Source organism: Papio anubis, chromosome 7 (genome assembly GCF_008728515.1).
Source record: "Papio anubis isolate 15944 chromosome 7, Panubis1.0, whole genome shotgun sequence".
Classification (NCBI taxonomy): Eukaryota; Metazoa; Chordata; class Mammalia; order Primates; family Cercopithecidae; genus Papio; species Papio anubis.
This window is the reverse complement of record NC_044982.1, coordinates 82996934-83003423: the sequence shown is the minus strand read 5'-3', so window position 1 is coordinate 83003423 and position 6490 is coordinate 82996934.

Genomic DNA, 6490 nt, shown 5'->3' with positions numbered 1-6490 from the left:
CAGATGGGAGTGGAGCCGGGCCTGCGGAGGGTAGCCTGGAAAGGAGGGCTGGAATTCCAAAGGTGTGGGGACCACCTATGCGCAGAGGGCAGGACCCAGCTGCAATGGTCCTAGTTTGGAGCCCTTTGCCTGACTCACGTTCCTGGCTCTGCCCCACAGGTACTAAAGGCCTGAGCCCAGAGACAGACACTCTCAAAGCTCTAGATAATATAGCTGCTTGGAGCTGGAAGGAGACCCCTAAGACAGCTGTTGTCTGGCCCACCCAGCCTCAGGTGGGATGACCTTTGTCCAGAGCTAGAGGCAACTAGTGTTCTGGCAGGTGAGGCAGAGCAACAGGACAGGAAAAATCTTCCCCTCTGCAGGCCTGAGGAACAGCCACAAACGAGGGGAAGAAAGGGAGCTGGGGCCCAGCCTATGAGCACAGAACACAGCCAATGCCATGCTCTTCTAGCAACGGGGTGTGCAAGCTTGACTGGCTCCGTGTCTAGGCAACCACTGCAGGGTTTGGTGTGAAATCTCCCCCTTCTTCCGAGCACAGCTCTTCGGCGCATGCGGATTAATCCATCTGATTAGCTGTCAGCTTGGAAGGAGAGAGGCAGGCCTGGGGGATGGGTGCAGCAGGTACATTTTGAAGGTGGGGTGGGCATAGCAGGGAAGGGAAAATCCAGGAAGAGGCCTCTGTGGGGGTTGCTTGGTAATCAAGGCACTAAGGTACAGTCTGAGGACACTGAGCAGCTGTAAGGGGGGTGTGCAGGCAAGTGGGGGTAGACCATGAACTGCAAGGGCTGTGACTGACACCACTGCAGCTCTGCAGTGCTTAGGTATACAGTTGCTGAGGTGATCCCAGTAGGCTCTGCTACTAACATGCCCGGCAGAATAGACTCTGGCAGTGCCCTCCAGGCCCTGCCAGGCGCTGAGGAATCAGCCTTATTGACAGAGACAGACCCTCTTGGAGCTATAGATAATACAGCTGCTTGGAGCTGGAAGACAACCCCTAAGACAGCTTTGTCTGAGGTTCCCTGTAGGAACCTTAAGGATTGGCGATGAGGGGCAAAAACTCCTTTCGTCCCCACCTTCCTGCTTTCCAAGCTCCAAACTGCCACCCCTCCCTGATTTCCCAGGGCTCAGGCATAGATGCCGACAATTAAGATGCACAAAAGGTGCTTGGGATGTAGTTGAGCCATTTCAAAGCCAGTGTCTTCACCATGGGCCAACCTCCTTCCTTGGCTGGGGACTTGGGAAGTCTTTCCCGCATTTGAGAAATCAATCACACTTTGTTTCCTTCCCTTCGGGTTTGGGAGGCTCTGGTCTATTGGTGTTTGGGTGTTACTGTTCTCTACCCCTGCCCCGCGTCATTGCAGAATAGAACTCACCTCCCTAACTAGACTCTGCCTCACAGCTCAGACAGATCAGAGGGCTTGCTGTCCTTAAAGATCTCCACTCACTCCCTAGCCCCTCCAGCACCTGCTCTTGGCTACATCATGATTCTCTTCCTGCTGCTTGCTGCTGTCTGAAGACTGAGCAGCTTTGTAGATTCCTCTGTTCAACAAGTATTTATTGAGTGCCTATTATGTGCCAGGCATTATTCTGGTCAATAAGGACATAACAATGACCAAAAGAAAGATCCCTCCTCTGGACTGCTCTGGTCAGCTCTTTGTAGAAATGAAATCCAGGCCTACGCTTTGCACACATGCACATTCCTTGTGGGGAGGGTGAGGGGCCAGGGGCCCCACCATGCCGGGGGTAGGTGGGGATTGTGCAGAGTGTGCTACAAAATGATAGCAAGATAAGGGAGAGCAAAGCAAAATGCTATAAATAAAGAGAGACTGGAGGGAGGGCCGCTTCAGCAAGGTAGACCAAATAAGGCCTGAAGTGAAAGGAAGGTGATCTGTCCCTCTGTCCTCCCCTCCCCGCATTGTGCCGGCTTTGTCTGCACTCTGTCACCACCCCGATCAAGTGTCAAGCCAAAACAGGGGCCATTTGCTGTGAACATGCCAGCGGTAGTTGAGAGGAAAAGTTGCTAAAATTACTCCCAGTAATTGTGAGGGAGGGAGACACCAGGGTGAATTAGAAGCGATGTCGGCATGGAGAGAGGGGAATCAGAAAGAAGCCCCGGTACCCAAAGGGAAGGAAGAAACGGGGCAGGAAGAGGCAGGTCACGTGGCACAGGGGAGGAATGAGGTACTGGTTGTTTGTGCACAGGGCAGAGGGGAGCCACCCAGGAGTGGAGGCTGACTCTCCCATCCGCCTGCCCCCAGAATCCCTGACCTTGGGGGCCCCTGCCCTGGCTCCACACGAGCCTAGGATTAGGGAGCTGAGCTTTCTGCCTGTCTCAGGTTTCCCTTTACAAACAGCTGCTCCTTCTTGTCATTCTTTTGTCTTCCTGCTGGCTTCAAAATCTTTTGTACTTGTGCACCCCTCCCATTCCCTACTCCAGGTCTCTGCTTTCCGATGGATGTGAACAGTGAGAGAGATAGAGGGCCAGGGACAGGCTTGGGGCTGGCCTAGTTCAGTTTGGGGTAGTTAGGGCAGGTTAATCTTGCATTCAGGGAGTATTTGGAGGGACACGATTCACCAAAAGGGAGACTTTGTGGAGAGTGGTCGGTCTGGAGGGCCAGAGGCCTCAGAAGCATACAGGATGAGCAGCCTGGTGAGCTTTGGAGTCAGTCACAAAAATCCACTTTGAAACCCAGTGATTCCATTTTCTAGCTGTGTGGTCTACGTCAGTCATATAATCGCTTTGAGTCAGTTTTGTCATCTATAACATGGGGATAGTCACATTTTGTTTCCAGGGCTACTCAGGCCATTAGAGATTGCACAAATAAAGAGTCTACACACAGCAGACACACTGTGGGCCCTCACTGAACGGCAGCTCTTAGGTTAGGAACACAGAATTGAGGAAGCCAGGCTGCAGACAGGAGGACCAGTTGCCCTGCCATAGGTTCTTGGTCCCCACACCTCCTTCCGCCCCACTAAGTCCACTTGGTTCAAAGGATGGTCTGGGCCAGAAATCCTGTAGTCTTATGGTCTGTTCTACCCAGACTGTGGCTGCCCTTGGGAATGTCATGCCAGGAGGCCAAGGTTCTCACACTGTCCTAGACTCAGTCCAGGCCCAAAGCCCAACCCTGAACTGGGACAGGCATCGCTGCCTGACTGCTGCCCACTGAACTTCCCTCATGATAAGCCAGTATGTGTCCTGAGGTCCACCAGGAGTTGACCCAGGCCAAGTGGTGACATTGGTCAGGCCACTGGCTAGGAGCAGGCTAGGAGTTGGTGGCTCACACCTGTAATCGAAGCACTTTGGGAGGCTGAGGCAGGCAGATCACTTGAGGTCGGGAGTTCAAGACTAGCCTGACCAACATAGTGAAAACCCCATCTCTACAAAAAATACAAAAATTAGCCGGGCATGGTGGTGTACTCCTGTAGTCCCAGCTACTCAGGAGGTGTGAGAATCGCTGAAGCATGAGAATCATTTGAATCTGGGAATCAGAGGTTGCAATGAGCTGAGATCGCGCCACTGCACTCCAGTCTGGACAGAGTGAGACTCTGTCTCAAAATAAAATAAAATAAAATAAAATAAAACAAAATAAAATAAGCTTTCAAGATGGGGACATGACACTGGAGCTTGAAGTGAGGGGAGGGCTTTGGGAAGCACTGAGTATCAGGAAATGTTCTAGGCAATGAGAATCAGAGTGACCAAAGGCATGGAAGGGGAATGGTGTGGTGAGTTCATAAGGACTCGGAGGACACATGCCTGGTAAGACTATGCTATAGGGGATCTGGAGACACAGGTGGAAGGAAAGAAAGGTGGGGCCACATTGTCAAAGAGGGGAAAGGGCCATATACATGTTGAGTGACCACCTGTGCCAGGTGCACAGTGTTTTATACAGCATGATCTCACACATGCTCACAATTGTGTGTCACTTAAATTGTGTTTTATGGAGGAGCAATGGGGTTCAGAGAGGCTAAGATATTTGCTCAAGGTAAGTAGCAAACGTGGCACTGGGATTCAGACCCAGGTCTGTCTTGCTCAAAGGGCTTTCTACAGACTCTGCCCTGTTTCCCAGGACAGCAAAATGGACAATACCCTGGAAGCAATGAGGAATGACTAAAGTTCTAAACCATAGCAGTCACTGTGATGTCTTGAAACTAGAGTTTGATGGGCCTAGCAGAGGTATTATTGGGTTCTTTGTGGAAGAGAGGCTGGAGGCAGGGAGACCTGAGAGGAGGTTACAGTAGTCATCAACGTTGGCAGGAGAGCAAGACCAGCAGCATGAAAGGAAAGGCAAGGCTGGAAGGCCTTTCTAAAGGAGGAATAAAATGCCTTGCTGACAGCCTGGACGTAAGAAATGAGGAAGGGAGAGGCATGACTGCACGATGTCGGCAAGGAGGGGAATAATGGCAAAAGGGACACGTAGGAGGAAGGACAATGTTCCATTTGGGGGAATTGGAGGTAACAGTGGGGCAACCAATGGAAGATGCTTTGCTTTCCTGAAGGAAGCTGGAGCTATGAGACCAGTGGGCAGAACTGGAAAAAGAGGACTGACTACCTCAGGGGATGTGAAAGAAGCTGTGAGGTTGGAGAGAAGAGGAAAGGCCTGGGAGATACCCACAGCACAGCGATGGAAGAAGGAAGAGAAGCCTGCAGAGAAGAGAAGATTCAAAGAGAGCCAAGGAGCGTGAGAAATGGGCAGTTTCCTAGAAGCCAAAAGAAGCATTTCAAGAAGAGCAGGTGGCCAGCAGTGTCAGATGCCAAAGAAAGGCTGTGTGTCAGGAAGACAGAGAAAAGAACTTGGATTATTTTGGAGCAAGCAGCTTGTGTAGTGTCACAGGCAAAGCCAGGCCACAGGGAGTTAATGAGGAAAAAGATGAGGGGACAGGAAGTGGAAGCAGTGGATGTACACCATGCATTTGAGGAGTTTGGCAGTGAAATGAGATTAGACAACAACTCAAGGGAAGAGGGCCAAGTAGCACAGTTTGTTTTGTTTTTAAGATAGGGCGGTCCAGAATATGTGAAGAGGGGGTAATAAAAGATGGCCTTGTTTTGTTCACCATTTTCTTTTGCACTTTCTGGTTGTTTTCTTATTCTCATCTCTCTTTTTGGAAGACTGGGGGGTGCTTTGGGAATGCCTGGGGAGTTTGGGTGCCCACCACCAGAAAGTGGGCTTACAAACATGAGGCTCAGCTGGCTCCCTCCTCATCTTCAGATATGCACGTAGGGAGCTCAAGGCAGAGCTCTCTCACCATTGAGCTCACTGACTAACTTGGGAAGGGTCTCAGCCTCCTGAGTTCCATCGTATAAAGACTAAAGTAGGGCTGGAGGGCAGGGAGTAGCCCTAGCGAATGATCTGGAAACATAAGTAGTGCTCAGTAATTCAATGTCTTCTGCTTGTTTTTGTTTCAGTATTTTTACTTTACCTAGAAAGACAATGTCCCTGGTGTGAAGGTACAGGTGCCTCTACTGGGCCCAACCTACAACTCAGCCCCAAGAGAGCTTCCTAGTCTCTTAGGGCAGGGCTTTTGCTGGTGCTCCAGGAAGGTGGTGGAATGCTGAGCCTTCTGGGATGTTCTGTGCTGTAGCAGGCGTTTGAGACGGCGGCAGCACTTGCTGGGTGTGCAAGCCCAGCAGAACCTTAATTCCAGTCCTTTGCTACACATGCCCCAAAGTTTGCCACAAGAATTAGAAACTGAGTAAGTAGGCAACAGATACACACATTATGCAGGTCCTTCCGGCCATGGGAGAGGGTGGTAAGTGACCTCCCTGGGTCTGAGAGTCACAAAGTCAGATTTGGAACTGAGGGGCCTGGGGAGCTGGCTGCTGCTTTTCCCCAAGGAAACTTTTCCAGGGCAGCTAGCAGTCCGAGTGCCAGACTGCCTCTTAGGTCCGTGGATCAGATTGGAGGCTGAGAACTGGTCAGGCTCCTGGATGTCTGAAGGGACCAGTGCAGAGGTTTAGCTTTCCTACTTGTAGCAAGGAAAGAAGGGCCTTTATCAAAGGTCTAGGAGTTTACTAGATTAAAACAGCTGAACCATTCTAAGCAGGAGGAGTGGGAAGGAAGCAAGATGGGATGGTAGTTGGTTTGCTGGGAATGAGGAAGAGTCAGGAAAGGGTTCTGTGGGGAGGCTGGGAGAGGGGCAGAGGGAGAGATATGCAGAGATATTGCATAGTAGCGGGGCTGGGGGAGCTGAGGTCTGGCCGTGGGAACAAAGACAGTGGAGTGACTAGGCCAAGACTGCAGAAAAGGTGCAGAGCTGTGTGTTTGTCCATGGTGGAGGAGGTGACCTTGCCCAAGGGCAGAGCCTTGTGGCTTTGAGAAGCCAGGGCAGGGGGCACAGGCTCCAGCCTGGTCTCCCCATGCCTGGGCCCCTTGTCTCTGAGATTACAGCCTTGGCTGCCAAGAGTAGCTCCATGGGGGCGGTGTGAAACAAAGCAAAGGGCCCTTTGTCGTTCTGGGTTCCTAAGAATAGCTTGGCTGTGTGTGGGGAGGTG